We start from the raw sequence: 17761 nt of genomic DNA, 5'->3' as shown, positions 1-17761 counted from the left end.
GCACCGTCTGATGTGCAAGGTCCTGCTCCCCACCACCGCAGCCGCTTGCCCTCAAGAGCACTGGCTCCCTCGTCTGTATGGCTAGAGCCCCGGCCACAGGGGCTGACGTGGGTCCCACCCTCCGCAGATGTCCCGGCCCTGGGAACTCAAGGTGGCCTGCTTCCTGGGGCTCAGACTTGGAGCCCCACAGGGAACAGCCCCCACTCCCACTGCGAAGCACCCCCCATGCGTGCTTGAGGTCTGGGTTGCCCTGCACTGCACCACATAGGCTGTTGTTCTCAAAAGCAGGGCAACCAATGGATGGGCTAGACTGGGTGAGAGGGAGGGCCCAAGACCACAAAGAGTGGGCAAGACAAAGCCTCAGGGGCTCCGGGAGGTGCCCGCGGCCGGACCAGCCCCTCGCCTAGGTGGTGGCCAGCATCAGAGCGATGAGGAAAGCCAGAGCCTTGCCTCGCCCCACGTCTGAACATGTGCTGTTTGCCTCACTGGTAAGAAGAACGGGAGCTTTCAACCACTGACCAGTTGAAGCTGAACAGGGCCCTCTGTGTCCTCTCAGCTCCATGCATGGACCCTGGGCCACGCTGTACCACGAACCTGGAGGAGGAGAGTGGGGGCCCATTGTCACAGGCACAGATGGTGAGTCAGCCTCCACGTGCGACTTCCTCACCAAGGTTTGGCTGCTGCCTATTTCCCAGTCTTGGCAGTGGGTTACAGGCTGCATCACAAGGAGCCTAGTGAGGCCCCAGAGCCACAGGCAGATTCTTCCCTGGGCATGATTGCAGGTGAGATCTCTCCCAACTAGAGGACAGGTAACATTTGGCAAGAGCCTCCATGTCATCATGTCACTCGCCAGCCACAGGGACTGCACTGAGCCACCTGCATCGCAGGACCAGTCCTCAGCTGCTGTGCAAACAAATTATCCCTGGATGTGGACCCCCTGGCTCCATGTAAGATTTGATGACTCCAATATAAGGGCTTCCATTCAGAAATGTCTCCTCTCACTAGCCAGTATTTCACCATTAGAGATTCAGTCCTTTGGCTTAGTTGTATCACGAATATTGCCTATGTAATGGAGGTAGCTCAATGGGAAGAGCACCAGTGTGTTATCACACACCAGCCCCTCCATGGGCTTTGTTTGGCTAATGCCATGCCATGAAAAAGGAAGCCAAGTGCAGAGATGGAAGGAGTGGCACCGGATGGGAGAGTCCCCAATGATCAGCGCAACAGGGGGAGAAAAGGAGAATAATGAGAGCACTAGACACCTTTGAGGTCAGCAGGGAAATCCCCCCCGGGTGGGAGCTGTGGCCCATCGGGCAGGGAAGACTGGCAGAATTGAGAGCCCATGCACCCCAGTCCTCTGGCCTTCACTGCAAGGCATCTGTGTAGCAGAGGCTTCACGACTCCCCAGGGACGCTTGCGCAGCTGACGGGAGGTCACAGCCCACGTGCACGATCACAGGGGCACCCAGCCACAGCTGTCTCAGCACTGTCTCTCTGAGCACATCTGCAGAGCCAACAGGGAGCGTTTCCAACGGTCAAGAGGGCTCACCGTTTGCAGAGTGTTTAGGGTTTTAAAGCAGCCAAAGTAAACCCACGTGTGAGCTGTTACATAACCAGTTCAGCCAGCCTGAAAGGCCCCCAGCCTGGTGCCTGGGCACAGGCAGCCCCTTCCCCAGTGGGCAGGACAGGGTGGTCGTGCCCCCACTCCAGCCCCTCTGTGCAGGGGGAGGGTCAGGTCCTTCTCTGGGTTTGCTGCAAGGACACAGAGGCTGTGGGTGCCCCCAGGCATCTGGAGAAGGTAAAGGCTGCATGCGGCTGAGGCCAGCAGGGCTCCAGGAGGAAACTAAGGAAAACATTGTTGGAGCGCAAGACTTGGGGGCAGCCAGCACCAGGAGGCCCATGCCGCACCAGCCAGTGAGATGCGGTACCACTCGCATGCCCTGCCATCCTCCCCGGGCTGAGTGAGGCCTCGCACGTGCTGTAGACAAGGAGAGAGGGAGGGAGAGGGCGAAAAGCCTGCCCAGCCCAGAGCTGGTCCCACCACCTGCTGCTGACCCACATTCTAAAACAGTGTTTCTGTTCAGGGTGGTCCCAACGGACAGATTCAGGGTCCTTCCTGCCTCCTCATGGTAGCTCCATCCCCACTGGTTGCACATCTGGGAACCACAGGGGCTGCTGACTCTACCCTGGCTCTCCACCTTGCCCCCAATGGACCGGGGGACCCAGCGAGCCACATGTAGTGAAGGACCCTTGCAGCCCCTCCTCCGTGTCCCACCAGCAGGGAGGCCCAGCCCTTATCCGAGGAGAACCCTTCCCACCACGCCAGGGGGCTCTGGCCCCAAGGGGTTGGTCCCTCCTGCCTTAGCACCCACTGCTTTCTCCCTTCTCCGATTTTCTCTCTGTAAGTGTCTTCTGAGCCTCCAGGCACTGCTTGTCGGGCAGCACCTGGGCCCTGGACAGAGGGTGGACCCGGCTACCCCGGCTCTCCTGGACCCAGCCTGACCCCAGCCATTAGAGATGGAGGCAGGAGTTCAGGCACACACACCCACCTCAGCCACAGGGAAGCCTTTGCTAGGCCTTTGTAACGCTGCCTGGCCCACCATCCACTCCAGGCAGCCCTGTCTCAGGATGGCATCTGTGTGTGAGCACATGGCAGCCCTCAGTGAGGCTGGGGGTAAACACAGAGAGGTGCTTGAGTAAAAGCCGCTGCCCTCAGCATGATCTCAGCCATGGACCACACACCTTCTCCAAGACCCGAGTCCACCTCGAGCTGGGTCCCCAGGCAAACGAAGACACCAGACAGCACCTACTCTGCTTCTGGCTCAGACAGCCACACGCCGTGGTGCTTGTTGCAGCCCGATCGGCAGCACCACTGTCCATGCCAACTGCGAAGGCCTGCTCTCCTCTCCTGCCAGCATCTGCCCACAGCTCCACGGCTGGGGACTGAGGACAGTCTCACCTGGGCAGGCCCAGCAGAGTGTGAGGCCTTGCAGAAAGGCCAGAGGTGACCCCGGGGTGGCCGTTGGGGAGAACAGCCAGGCAGTGGTGGCCATTGGTCCCCTCGAGGTCCAGCCCCCTTCCAGCCTTCCATCCTGATTGTGGCAAATGAGCAAACATTTATTCAGTATTAGACACTCGGCACATGAGAGAACAAAGCCGGGCAATCACTCCCCTCAGTGGGAAGAGGGGTCACTGCCAGGGGACCTGAACCCCGTCTGCCCCACTCCAGCAGGGCAGCAGTCAGGCTAGAAGCTGATGTCTCAGGAAGTCTCACATCTTCCCGGGGTGCTGGGAGCCTGAAGGACTTGGGACAGAAAATTCAGAGGGAGTCCAGAAGGGGTCTGGTGCCAGCATTTCCCCTTCCTCAAGCCACAAAGGGTGGGATGTTGGGAGGGGTCCCACACGGGGCCAGCATGGAGACAGATGGATGTGGGGGGAAGATGAGGGAGGACACGGGAGCCGCCTTGGGGGCTCAGGTGCAAGGTTTGCTCAGAGAGAAGGGAGTAGGGCTCCTGACGCTTTGCATAGCAGAGGGGTCAAAATCAGGGATTCCGGCTTGGGGAATGCTCTGCGGAGGTCACCAGGCACCAGGATATGGGACTGGATTTGAATTCCACTGAGGGCGCAGTGGGGTCTTCAAGCAAAGCAGCTGCAGGAGGACAAGGTCATTTGAGAGAGTGGGTCGTGTGGGAAGGAGCAGGCCCTGCTGGGAGGGCGAGTCTGCAGGGCCTGGCGAGATGGGCCGAGGCTCAGACAGCCTGGCTGTGTTACGACGAGGAGGGAGCCGCCGGAGCAAGTTTACCATGGAGACTGTGGCATGGAGCAATTGATTCCGGAGGGACACTTTTACATTAAAACTGCAGTTTGATTATGTTTCATAATCAGCTAGAGAGGGGGGACAGAAGAAAGAAAATGGGGAGAGCCAGATGTAGAAGGAGAAGCAGGCAAGCGAAGGAGGGCAGGTGGCCAGGCCAGGCTTGCCAGGCGGGTGGGGGCACAGGGTGGCACCCCAGGCAGCAGGGCTCCACTCGGACCCTTATGCAGCAAGGGAGGCGCAGCTCAGCCTCTGCACACTTTTCCACCTTTTCCCGTTTAAGCCTTTTTTCTGGTTATAGGTGTGTCCCATGGCAGCATCCATCTCCCAGGGCCACAAACTGGACACTTAAAACAACTGAAACTCACCGTATCACGCTCCCGAGGCTGCAAGCCTGAAATGGAGGTGTGACAGGGCCATGTCCCTCTGCAGGCCCTGAGGGGGCGTATCCTTGGTTCCTCCCCCCAGGCAGCTCCAGGCGTCCTTGCCTGTCACCCTGTCACTCCAGTCCCTGCCCCCATTGTCACATGGCTTCTCAACAACTGTTTAATGAGCACCAACTGCGCCAAGCGATGCTGGTTGGGTTCAGGGTAACAAAGACAGGCACAGCGTCTGCTGCCTGGGAGCTGGAAATGGGGCAAGAGGCTCTGAAAAACAATGGGACCTCAGCTCCCATGCAGGCCCCTGAATTGTGTCTTACTTCTTCTGATTATAAACAAAACTGTGAGACAGTTGGAGCATCACTCTCATCCACTTACGTTTTCTCCTGGATGGCTTCTCGGGAGTAGAATGAACAGGTCCAAAGCTGGCCACCTCTCAAGGACACCGGGAGACGGCTTCCTAGAAGGGGGTGCCAGGCAGGATTCCCACCAGCATGGGCCAGATGTGAGGGCCTTGTTATTTCACTTGCATTTCTTTGGTTACTGGTGAACGAGATTTTTTCATGTATTTATCAGCCATTTGGATTTTCACAGCTCTGAACTACCTGTTTACAACCTTTGTCCATTTACTTACAGGAAAGACCGTGCTCTAGGGAAAGTAACTGGTCCCTGGGAGAAGACGCTTTCTGAGCTGTACCCACTGTGGGACAACAATGCCACCAAGCTCAAGAGCAGCTGGTCACCTGCTAGAGAGTCCAGGCTCAACTGGCTTCCTCTGTCCCTCAGCCATCTTGGATGGGCCCCTGCAGCTTACTGCTGAGGTGACACCAGGGGCTCAGCTTCCCAGGGGTCACCCACTGAGAACCACAGTTCTACTCCAGGGTGACCTTGAGCACAAAGCAAGCATGGAGAGTTATGCAGATTTGCTATCAATATGATGATGTGAATGCCAAGACCCTCCCTGATTTATGAAGCTGAAGATCTTTATTTGGACTCCAAAGTCCTCTCTCCTAGTAGTAAGAGCATAACAACCATGTGGAGACTGCTGGCGATGGGTTGTGGACAGCGGGTGGGATCAGGCCCTCACTGCCCAGAGATGTGCAAGTGGAAACCCACATGTTTAATAAACACAGTGAGTCAGGATGTGAATGGAAAACAGGAGAGGCAGGGTCACCCCGAGGACCCAGGACAGAGTTGGCGGAGGCAGCCTGCTGAGGCTGGGCCAATCCTCACCCTCGGGTACAAGATACCACACACCCTGCTCGCACGGTGGTTCCCAGGCTTGGGGCCGCGGTCCATCTGGAAACAATTGGATCTGGGCATCCCTCCTGAGAGAGGTAGGGGGCATCAGTGGGTCTTGGAGACACCAGGGCAAACGCACAGTGTACCCCGAGGAAGAAGAGAGGCTAGAACCAGCCCCCGCACACAGTGCTGCTTAATTAGCACTGGCAAGCAGGAGGGGACCGGGGCCATGGGGGCAGAATAGGAAGCCAGAACCTGGGAAGTGCCCCCTTGGGACACACCCATCCCTCCAGACCCCCCTGCCCTGGAGTCTTCAGGCGCTGAGTGGGAAGGCACCTGGGACCTGATGCTGGCCGGGACTGGGCAAGAGGAGGTCCTGGCATCATACCTGAGAAGCTGCAGGGGGAGCAGGGCCAGTGGCCAAAGGATATCACCAGAGCTGGACAGAGGGCCTAGTTGGGGGCAGAGGCAGTGTGGGCACCTGTTCACAGCAATAGAAGCCACAGGAAGCCCAATGGAGGAGAGAGCTTGGGTGATGCAGGGAGAGGAAGGGCCCGCAGAGAGGAGGCCGTGCACACAGGAGGGAGGCGAGCTGCTGCAAGGTCAGGCCAGGGGTGTGGGTGCACAGGAGCTCAGGGACAGAAGGGGACTCCATCTCCCTGGCACACAGGGAGACAGGGAGGTCACCTGGGCGCAGGAAGGCCTACAGGAGTGGGGAGGGAATGATGTGGGCAGGAAATCCCATTTAAACTGTAGCCCAACCACCATCACTCAGTTCTCCTTGTTCTTCTCCATAAAACCTTCTGTCACTAGTTTAAAGCATCCCACACACAGCCCCATTCGAATGTAGGCTTAAGGAAGGTAGATGCTATTGTCACTGACGTTTTCCTAGCACCTGGAAACTTCCTGGCATGCAGTAGGTGCTCAGTAAATGTGAGTGCAGGAAGAGCAGGGTGGAAGAGTTTATGGGTGGAGGGCAGGGTGTGCCCAAGACCTATTATCAGGACCAGGGCCCAGGATGGCATGGGACTGGCTGAGGGGGCACAGCTCACCCAGGAGCAGCCCTCAGCAGACGGAAGCCTGGTGCACAGCAGGGCCACAGTGCAGGTCCACGCGAGGTGCCAGGGACCAGGTCATGCCTAGAAAAGTGAAGTTGGATAGCGGCATTAAACCAAACACAAAAAGATTGCTCCAGGTAGATACACATGTGTATGTGAAAAGCAGAACTTTGACGGTCAAGCCACAGGACGCCATTGTGCCCTCAAGCCAGGGAGGGGGGATTGCAAAGGAAAAGGCTGACGAATCCCCCTCATCCCAACCGAGAACCCCACCAAAGGCACAGGGAGAAGGCGGGTCATGACCTGCAGGAAGTACCTACCACACAGAGGTGACGAGGCTTCATACGGAGACATCACAGAGAAGGGGGAGGCAGGGGCCAGAAGGAGCCCACGCAGAGAGCCAGGAGCTCACAGAGGACGGCGGGGAAATGGGAAGTGAAGCCCCGGCGAAGGGCCATTTCATACTCACCAGGTTCCCAGACAGGCAAGGCCAGGAGTCGCCAAGCGGCAGGAGCAGAGCAGCCAGGCTGGGCCTTCTTCCCTCTGTTCTCACTGCCACCCCGACCACTCACGGGGCAGAAACCTGAGGGATCCGGTTTCCTTTAAACTCCATATATATGTTGGAATATATGGTCTTTTTGCATATATGACAACTTTCTAAGTAAACAGAAAGTTCCATCCTCTGATTAGAAGAAAACGAGTTGACAAATAGGATTCAGACCTCTAGTCCCTGTATGTGTTGCATGTTTTGTTTTAAAGACAAGGATTATGTCTTATTTATGCTTTTATTCTCAGCACTTGCTACATAGTAGGTGCCAAGTATGCAATTAGAGGCACTGAAAAGAATGAGCTCCCGAAAAGGCCACAGTGCCCAGGAGCCCTGGGGGTCCCGGGTGACACGAGGGGTAAGTCCGGTGGAACTATGTTGTGACTGAGGATGGGTAAGAATTGGTAGGAACTTACTACAAAGGTTTCCTATTGGTTCTACTTAACCATTTTAAGGAAGAATTTAGTTTATACATTTAATAAGGAGTATGCACATCTGAATTTCAGCTAAAACTTGTGCCAGGAGAAGGTGCAGCGGCCCCCATCCTGGCCCTGTGAGGGTCCCGGGTGGGGATGGGGACCTCATGGACCGTGTGCCTCTGGACAACAGTGGGCACCCTGGTGGACTCAAGTCTGAGCTGATGCCCAGTGCCATGTGCTGACGACAGGTCTGGGCTGCACCAAAGGTCACTTGGGGGGGCCGAGGGGTATGAGGAGGCAGAGGCAGGGACCCCGCCATCACCAAGTGTCTGAGGGGCCTCTAACCCCAGGGTCCCTGGAAACGTGAGGATCTCCTGAGGACAAGTCTCTGGATTGGGTCCCAAAGGCCTGGAAGGCCCTTTTACATTTCCCAAATCCTGGGACTGCCAGAGACAGGGTTGCAGGGGGCCCCCCAACTCTTGTCCCAGATGGAGATCCCCCTACTCTCTGTCCTCAGCTTTGGAGGACACTGGGTTACATGTGGCAGTGTGTGGCCCGGGCAGACCTGTCATGGGTGTAGAAACCGGGGGACTTGGGGACCAGGTCCTGCCAGACCTCTGCTGCCCCCACACCCCACTGGAGGAGGACCCAGGGATGAGGCCGCATCCTGCTTTGTGGCCCCTGGGCCTCTCCTCATCCCTAGCTTCAGTGGGCATGGCCATAGCCACAGGCCCATCCAGAGAAGGAGGCTGGACAAGCTGGGCCGTGGTGAGAAGGGAAGGGGGCTGAAATGAAAGGCTGGGGAGCTGGGCAGTGTGTCCCCCGCCCCGGTGCCCACTGAGCTCCCAGGAGCAGCCCCTGCAGCAGGCATAGGGCCCACACCCTCAGAGCCCCTGAGCCCCCGTCCACCCGGAGGGATGAGCCCCAAGCGCAGGTTGAGGACTTCCCACAGAAGCGACCCGGGCACCAGGGGCCAGCTGCCTCACACATACTTTCAAAATGAGGTGTTAATAATAAAAACCATGCTGGGCAGGACACAGCCAGAATCAAGGGCATAAGAAGTGGATAAAAGGAGGAAGCACCCCCAACTTGACAAGAAGAGGTGGGAAAATGGGGAACAGAGAAAGTGGGGGCGGCTGAGCTGTGTCTTCCCAATCAGCCTGGTGGTCATGCTCTGGGGACAGGGGAGGTGGCCGTGAGCGAGCTGCGGCCGCAAGAGACGCCAGCACAGTGGGGACAAGCGTGTCTCATAAGCATGGTGGTTTGTTTTCAACATTTTAAAAACCTCTTATTTTAGGTCACAACGGAAACGGAAAAACTCTCTGATGGTGTCCTCAGCATGGGGACCCTAGGGGACACGAGGGTAGCGCTCAGGCCTGGCTGTGTGGGTCCCAAGGGCTCGGTGCCCCGGGCACTGGCTCCCTAGCCGGCCTCCCAGCACACACCACCAAGGGGAAGTGAGGCTGCCCTTCGGGCAGTGTCTCCTCGTGTGGCTGTCAGCCTTGCCCACAGAGCCTGCCCCACCCGTGGGCCTATAAGCACACAACCACTTCCCACCGCAGAGGCGGTGGGCCATGTCCTGGGCCAAGTGTGACTGGTGGAAGGCCTTCTGCCCTGCCTGCCCTGCCTGGGCCCCAGTCCCACTGCCTTCAAGGCTGGTCCCACCCACGCTGCTCTAAGCTCTGCCTGGAGCTGCTCCTGCCCATGGAGGGCTCCTCCTGCACCCTCCTCTCTGGTCCACTGAAGTTCCCTTCAGTGAACTGGTTAATCTCAACTCCCTAAAAAGACTTGTGCAAAAGTGTTTGGTCAGACACACCCAGATATGAGGAACCCCCAGCATGCCCCTCCACACTTGTAAACTCCTGGGGGGCCTTGCCGCCCCATGCGCCGTGCCTCCCACCCTTCAGGCAGCACCTCCATCACCTGCAGGCCTCCCACACACGTCCCAACCAACAGCCCGACGCACGGTCACCAGGTCAGGGGCTTTGCCAGCAGAGCTGCCCCCACAGCAGGCTGGGGGCAGACAGCCAAGGCCAGGGCAGAGTGCATGCCTGCTCGGTACCCAGAGCGGGAGAGGGAGCTGGACCAGGTGCAGAGCTTCAGCCACCCCGCGTTTCCTCCTGTGAGCAGAGGGCACTTGTGCGGCCGCCTTGGGAGGTCCACAGAGAAGCTGTGGCTGGTCAGCCCCACTGGTCAGGCCTGCAGACACCCTCCCCTTGGGCCTCCAGCACCCAGATTCCCAGATATATATGGGACACTGTCATCTTCAAGGTAAGCCAAGGGCCATCTGCACCACAGCTTGTCCTCGTCCTGTCCTTTCTCCTTCGCAAACCCCAGTGTGTCCCGGTCAAAGGCTGGTGGCGGCCATCTGGCCAGGGGATTGAACATGCTGGGCTCTGCTCCCAAGTCCCAACTGTTCCAGGAATGCTGGAGGCCAGGGGCCAGAATGTAAGCCAGGGAGCACAGAAGGATCAACAGGGCGCTCCTGACCACCCTTGGGTGACCGTGCGGGTCTGACAAATGCCAGATCCTCGTCTTACGCCAACTGCTTTCCAGGTTCCGAAAATCACCAGCTTGTTACCTTTCTCACCTCGCCTTTTCTTTTCACGCGTGCGGCTGGGGTGAGTGGATCACACTGCGGTCCACAGCGTCGCTGCGACTTGCCCTCCACTCGCTGAGGCAGTGCGAGGCCACAGCCAGACCTCTTCCCAGAGAACCGCTCGGGACACCTTCGCCCAAGGCAGGCAGCGGCTCTGTGAGAACGGGCTGCCCCAAGGACAGGGCAACGCAGAAATCAGGGGGGAGGAAGCTCCGCGGGAAGATCGGAGGGCGGGAAGTGGGGCCTTCGAGCCTGGAGAGGAGAAACAAGCCCTGATAGAAAACTGCGCACCAGAGGGTGCAGATGCCATGCGAGGGCAGGAGGGCAGGTCACATCTTAGGAACTTTTTTGCTCTGTTTCCATTTCTTGGCCCTCTCATCTACTATTCACAGAAAGAATGAGCTACAGGGGAAGCGGTGCCGAGCAGAAAGGGCTGGGTGTGCAGCTGCGTGGGGCACTCTGTTGTCTGCAGGCCTGTGTGCCCCGCACGCCGCCTCTGTCTGGGCAGTGGTCTCTGGGGAGCTGCTCCCACTTCACCCCATCCCCAGGTGGAAGGGCAGTAGGTTGAGGACTGGCTGCATCCGTGTGCCTGAGGCAGGATCTTGGTCTCTCGGCTGAGGCTGTCTCAGGCACAGAAGTAGGACAGAGGTAACGGCTCCCGAGGAAGGAAGGCCAAATCCCAGCCTCACTCCAGGGGTCCGCATCTCCTTGCCCCTGCCGAGCCGGGAGACCCCTTCCTGTCCTGTGAGGAGGGTGGTGGGGCCGCTCTGCGTGGGTCTCCAAATGCCCAGGCTGTATTTTCCAGGGTGGAGCAGAGGCCTGGGAGACCCCAGGGTCTGAATTCTTCTGAGTGGGGGGGAGGGCATACCTGGGGCTGGGCCACTGGCAGGGGTGCACTAGCACCCCGGAGCAGAGTCAGGACGTCCCCAGAAGAGACGCTGTGGTACCAGAGGAGGGAGGAACGGGCAGGTGTCACTGTTTTCACACGCGAGCCACGTGAGGAAGCCCACCTCCGGCTCCCAGGCCGCAGAGGGCTGCTGCAGCTGGGAGCAAGGGGACTCACGAGCCGTGGGTGGGGCTCTAGCACAGTGACATGCTCCCTGGCCTTCTGGGGACCTCAGGGCAGGTGGGGCCCAGGGCAGCTGAGGACGCTGGATTGGCCTTGCTCTCTGCTGGCTCCACCTGGGTCTCACCCGGGAAGGGGCCCCGGCTGTAGCTCAGAGCATTCAGGGCCCGGGGCTCCATGAGGCCTACAACTGGCTAGACCTGGTGACACAGCCTCCAGGTGTGTCCTTACAGCTTTGCAAGGCTCTGAGACTCCGCACAGGAAATCACAGGGTTGGGAAGTTTCCCCAGAACCTTCACAGGCAGCCTCTCCAAATGTGAGGTGCCTGCAGCCCTGGTCTGGCCTCTTTCTGGGTCTGGACACGAGGACCACCAAGCATCAGTTTCCCCTCCGGGAGTCAGGCATGACTACAGTGCTACATAGCAGGTCCTCATCTGCATGGGTGAGGAAATGCCTGCAAACCAACAGCAGGCAGCGTGAAGCCCCAGCCAGCCAGCTCCAGCTGCTGGGCGCAGGCATGGCTCTTCATGGCTTACCGTGATTCCCTTCCAGATCAGCACGAAGCGCCGGAGGTCGGGCGGAGGTCAGGGAGCCTGGTGGCAGCGACTCTGGGACCCTTCCACTAGGAGCCAGCGGTGCTTCTGGGGGCTGGGGGCGCTTCACTTGTGTGCGAGGACAGTGCCCCAGCCCCTGCCCAGCGTCCCTACCCCCAGGGTGTAAGCCAGGCCTCTCTTGAGTAAGTGTTGCTTTATTTGAACAAGGCACCACAGGCTGCCTATAGGTCCAACTGGAGGGGAAAGTTCTCTAGTCACAAGAGGGAGAAGGAGAAGTTGTTCCGGAGAAGCTCCCTGTGATTCTAGGGTGAGACATTACAGACCCTTTAACCTCCCAGACTGATCCCTTCCATTTGTGCAGACCAACTCAGACATTCTTAGGGCATAAGTCACCCAAAGAGCATCATTCAGCAGGAAAGCCCATGGCTCTTGGTGCAACTGCGTCTACCCCCAATTCCCCTTTAGTTCCCTGATATTTGAAGCAGGCCAGCAGCAGAACAGGAAGTGAGAGTGAAGGATGGGCCGGGTGGGGCTTCCTGCCTGTGATCCGAGCAGCCCTGGGCAGACCCTCCCTCCCAGACAAAATCCCCCTCTGTCACCATGCCAAGCCCACTGCCACGGATGGGGACTTCCAGAACGCTTTCCCTTCGTGACTCAAGCACACAGTGCTCCCGAGGTGGCTGACACGATTCCCCAGTGAGACGACACAGGCACAACCAGCCATTCTGCTAAATAAAGCTTGCGTTAGCTGTCAAGCCATGCTGTGCTCATGTCACGGGTCCTGATGCAGCTACCCAACCACACGCAGACATTGCTGTTGAGGGGGGCTGCAGGGCGTGTGCTGCCCGCCAGACTCCGTGCTCATCAGGCACCTCTGGAAGGGAGGGAGTGGCCTGCTTCTGGAGAGGGCCCCTCCCCTTGCCATGTGCCCCATGTGGCCCGTGGACATCCAGGGTCCTCAGAAGGCTTTGGAGGTGGCTTCTCACTGACCCGGGGTGATCCACACCCCAACCCTCAGTGGGTATTCCACACCAAAGGCCAGGGGAAAACTTCAGAGCCTGGTGGGCAGTTTGCCCGGTGGCACCATGAGGAGATGGAGGGCTTGCTGTGCCCTGCCTGGACAGGGCCTTTATCACAGCGGCCGGAGCGGCATGGCCAGAGGCCCACAGATGTGTGTGTCTGGCTCAACTGGCATCGGAATGCTCTGGGGGTCTGGGGCACTGGGCAAATGGCGGGGTGAGAGGCGCTTGGTTCTCTAGAGTCTCTAGCTTCCCAGGGAGGAGGAGCATTCTGGGCTAGGAGCCACTAACACACCCAAGGGATCTGCTGACCACGATTCGGGGAAAGTGGAGGGAAGACACTGAGGTACCAGGAGGAGAAAGAGAGGCTTTGGCACAGCTGGCTTCCCCTGCTTCGTCACTATCCTGATGGGCCTGATGAGTGGGGTGCGGGCACACAGGGCACAGGGGTGGGGTGAAGATGCCGGAGGGCCACACCCCTCGTCACCGGGCTCCTGTTCCTTGACGGCCAAGATGCAGCTTGCAAGGCCGATGGGGCTGCAGGGGCTGTGGCCTTGCTCAGCGCGCATGTCCTTCTTGCAAGAGGACAGGGTGAGGCTGTACTGAAGCTGGTGTCTTCCTCCCAGACACGCGCATTCCATCAGCAGACAGCAGGGTCTCTATTCTGTTGAGGCACATTTAGTAATAGAACTCAACAAACAAGGGTCAAATAAGCAAACTCCCCTGCTAGAATGTTCTGGAGCCCCAGGAAGGCCCCCAGGAGCTCTGGGCATCAGATGCAGGACCACCCTGAGGAGGGGCATCTCAGGTCCCAGCCTTCCAGGGGTGCAGGTAGGGGTGTGGCTGGACAGGAATCCCTGCCCCAGACGGGCTGCAGGGGAGGGTCTGAGAGGAGGGTGGGGACACGGTGACCCCTCCTGCCAGGAGTGTGGGTTTCTCCACCTGAGAGAGGCCAGAGGCCAGGACACACCGGGGCGCAGCGCTGGAGAGAGGGCCTTGGTGGGCAGCAAGGGGAGTGACCAGCGATGGGGAGACTGGGCAGCCCCCGGGCATGGAAGGGGCCCTCAGAGGACACAGAGCGCCTGCCAGAGTCCCTTCCTCACGCCCTTCCACTCTGAACTCGCGTCTGTGGGGGCCTCAAGACCCTCTGGGTAGCCAGGTCTGAGCAGGCCGCACAGCCGTGGCCCACTCAGGGGACTGGCCAGGGAGGGGCCGGCCGCCTCCGTGAGCAGCACCTTCACTCAGAGGCGCCCCCCGCCGCCTCCACTTCTCTTAGGTGGTGACAGGGGTGATGGTCTCAGCTGCTTGCCTTATTTGTAATTTTTTTGGCAAAATTAAAAGTTAGTAAGCTTGATTGGTCCTTGCATGTGGGGGGACAGACTTTAAAGCTGAACGGCCAGTTTTCTAGATTTCTGGTTTTGGAGCTTGCACCCCTCTAAGAGCTGGACCTCGTTTGTGCAGCTGTGAAGCCTACAAAGTTATAAACCATACAACATAAATATTTGAAAACCAGAAACTGGCCATTTCCATAGAAACAGACCCGCAAGCACCCTCCAGAACATGCAGGGCAGTGTCACTCAGAGCAGAGCAGGGCCCAGAGCCGGCACCGACCATGAGGCCAGAACCCCCCCTTCTCTTACAAAGACGCCAGTAAGTCCACTCTGCTGTGACCCAACCTCCTTTGTGAACCACCAAAGCCCAGCTGGCTGGTGGGCAGTGGGTCGCAGCCGTGCGGGGTCCTAGACTCTGACCCACACACTCTGCTATCTGCTCCAAGCCCCACAGGCACATGGTTCCCAGTGACAGGCAATGGGACGCACACGGTCTCACAGGCAGATGAGGGTGCGAGTCCGGCCAAGCTGCGGAGCCCTGAGCAGCCCACCTCGTCAGGCACTTGGCCACCTCGCCCTCGGCTCCTTCCCTGTGAAATGGGGACAAGGGACTGGTCTATGGAGCGGATGCTCCCTGACCACTCCTGCCAGGGTTGACTGCCCCCCGCAGCTGTGTGGCCACCACACCGGCCGAGTCTGCCTCAGTCGCCCTGCGTGTCCAGCAGAGCAGTGCCAACAGGGTGCTTTCTGCAGAGATGAGCTCCTCAGGGAGTGTGTCTCCAACTGCCAGCACTGAAGCGAGCCTTCCTCGCTGGCCCCTGGGGTGGAGTATTTCTGTCCCCCAAACTCCCAGAGAAACTGAGCTTCCTGCAGGAGCCTTGGCCCACTTTCCCCTGAGTGAAAGGACTGGGATCAGAGCCGTGCAGCCCACCCGGTGCCCCCAACCACCCCACTCAGGACCCACTCCAGGGCCCCCAAGGCGGGGCCAGCCTGCAGGTTGCAGGGTCGGGCACCCATCTGGCTCTCCCAGTGTGGCCTGTGTGCCCGCCCCACCCAGATGTCTCCTGCTGGTGCCTGCATGTTTCTACTTTAATGCAACGCCTTCATGGCACCAAGCAAGTGGTGAAAATATGCCGACGCAGCCCATTTCTCTCAGTGTTGCAATTTATCCTCTCAGCAAATTCCCAGCTACTGCCCTCACAGCTGCCAGGGGTGAGCTGGATTCTCGGTTCTCTAAGGACCTGGGCTGCCCGGAACCCAGGGGTACGGCAGGAAGAGCAGCTGGGCGCGTGCCACAGCTGCTAGCCAGGGGGTCTGACCACAGCTGTCAGGTGCAAAATTGCCACTCCACTGAAACGGCCCAGGGCCGAGCAGGAAGGCAGAGTGCTGTGGGCTCCTGGGTGGCTCTCTGGGCGGCCACCGCCCGCACAGGTGGGAAGCAGGCAAGTCCTGTGGGGCCTGCAGGGACAGCGCTCCATCCCAACAACCCGCACCACCACAGGCGCACCCTGGGTGTGGGGGTGAGAGCGCAGGGCTGCAGCCTGGGGACGCCACCCCGGGAAGCAGGCAGGTCCCCTGAGTCTGAGCATGTGGGGGACACCTTGCTTCCCGGGGCTTCTCTGATTTGCTCCAACACACACCAGCCCCTGCCAGCTCTGCCCCGCCCACAGGCAGGACTGCGGCCAGCTGACCTCCCTGGGCCCTTGGCCTCGCTCAGACCCCCGGCCGTGTCACCACCCCACGTCCACCTCACGCTCTGCATCACCCCCTGAAGGCGAGCCTCCTGGGGACGGCATGGCCTGGGGGCCCCGCAGCCTCCTCTAGGCCCCTCCCTTGGTGCCTCACAAGTGTGCACAACAGACGAACAAGAAGCTCCCTGAGGGGGTCAGTTTCTGAATATTTTTATTATGGAAAATTTCAAACATAGATGCAGAAGCAGAGAAGACAGTACCATGAACCCCGACATCCCTCTTACCCAATTTAATTGTCTCCAGCCTGTGCCGCACCCCCTAACTATGGAGTAAACCTATCCAGAAGTGCTCCTAGAATACAAGGACCAGTGCAGAACTCACCACCCACCATTGCCACCTGAAAATCCAGCAACCCTACAACCCAGTGAGCAGTCAGCCGAGAAACCCCGAGTCGTCTCCTTTGTTATAGTTGTTTTTTTAGTCAGAAACTGAACAAGTCTATAAACATCAATTCGTCAACGTCTCAAGCTACATAAACATTCCCTCTTTTTTTTTCTTGCTGAAGGAATGGGGCTGCCTGCCCCATGGAGTCCCCACATCCTCTCCTCAGCGGGCGGCACACGGGCTGGGGGCTGCCTGATGGGCCCTCCTCGCCGTCTGTCCTGCAAGCTGGCGATGGGCCCGGGGCTGGCGTCCTGTGGGCTCCCTGCACGGACCGCAGACTCCGGGGCCTCCGGTGTCTCGACGCCTGTGCGATGCTGACGTGGACAGAGGGCCCAGGGCTGCCCGGGGCTGGTTTCCCGTCCGCCCCCACCCCCATCTGCTGGCTGGAATTCTAAGCACTCTCTTGCCAACTGTTTGGTTACAGTTCACATACGAAAGACAGGATCAATGCCTGCCTCTCTCTTTGTTTCCCATTCTTACAATAATGAGTTGTTTCCAGCATCTTCCAAAGGTGACTGAGCCCTTTTTTTCTTTTTGTTTGGTTTTCAGATAGTTATGAACTCAATGATATGTAAGTTATTTAAATGTTTCAACCGATTTCGGCCATTATTATTCCTGATGCTCAGCCATCCCACGTGTGACCTGTGGGGCCCTGTCCCATCAGCCGCGCATCCTCTGACCGGCCAGGACCTCGGAGGTGAGTCAGGGTGGCCGGGCTCACCTGGGCTGGCGTCGCCAAGGAAGGACGGTGTGCGCTCTGCACACCAGCACTCGGAGGTACTCGGGGAGCCAGGGACAAAGGCACGAACTGAGTTTTCTCCCCTGAGAGCCGCCTGTCTCTTCTCCCCCTAAGCCGCCCCCACCCCCATGAGCTCCTGCTGTGCTCCTTTATCTGCCGCTCAGCGAGCTCTCCAGCCCTCCGCGCTGTTCCTCTTCCTGTCCACGTTGCTGGCAGCCCAGCCCTTACTGTGTTTCCAGCCCTGAGGGTCTGTCAGCTTCCAAACCTGGATGAAGCTGGCCGCGGGGAGCCCTCCAACACCTGCCCCAAGGCATCTGCTCTGAGCTCAATGCTTCTGAGCTCCTGACTTCTTCCTAAAAGCAAAACAGAACCACTCCGGGACTGGCGATCCTCCACGCACCCGTCACCACACGATCCTCGCTCCTGCACACACCAAGACCTTGGCTAATGGGGCCTCTGTTGTCCAGTGCTTCCCCCTGCCTCCTGGGTCCTGCCCCCAGCTGTCATTTGTGGGTTCCTTTCCCAGAGTGCTAGGTACGACGCATCTGCAGAGGTGCACAGGCCTCCTTGGGCCCCTCGGCCAGTGGCCCTTGCAGGGGGACCCCGTGGGTCTTCCCCTTGCATGTTCCTCCACTAACTGCTATTTTCCAGCTTGGGAAGGTCGCTTGACCAGCATGACCTTCACAGCACTCCTCACACTGCAAGCCCTTGGCTCCTACTCCTGCCACCTTCCCCAAATAAAGTGACTTCCACCTCCTGCCGGCACCACTTTAACCAGACATGCTGCGGTCTGTGAGCAGTTTTCCCCATTACGTTTGCAAAAGGACCACACGTCCAGAAAGCAGAACCTCCTGCAGCC

The 17761-nt window shown here is 58.8% G+C and overlaps 1 long non-coding RNA gene across 1 annotated transcript; it reads right to left on the bottom strand.

Annotated features, from left to right (window-relative positions):
• Positions 1-4543: 4543 nt before the first annotated feature.
• LOC118925030 (uncharacterized) lies at positions 4544-11079 on the bottom strand. Its single transcript, XR_005029844.2, has 4 exons — positions 10927-11079; positions 6963-7076; positions 6488-6574; positions 4544-4736 (listed from the first exon to the last, which is right to left on the bottom strand). It is a non-coding gene; the product is annotated as an uncharacterized LOC118925030 (long non-coding RNA).
• Between the last annotated feature and the right edge of the window lie 6682 nt (positions 11080-17761).

Source organism: Manis pentadactyla, chromosome 4, assembly GCF_030020395.1.
Source record: "Manis pentadactyla isolate mManPen7 chromosome 4, mManPen7.hap1, whole genome shotgun sequence".
Classification (NCBI taxonomy): Eukaryota; Metazoa; Chordata; class Mammalia; order Pholidota; family Manidae; genus Manis; species Manis pentadactyla.
This window is presented reverse-complemented; position numbering and strand designations above follow the sequence as displayed.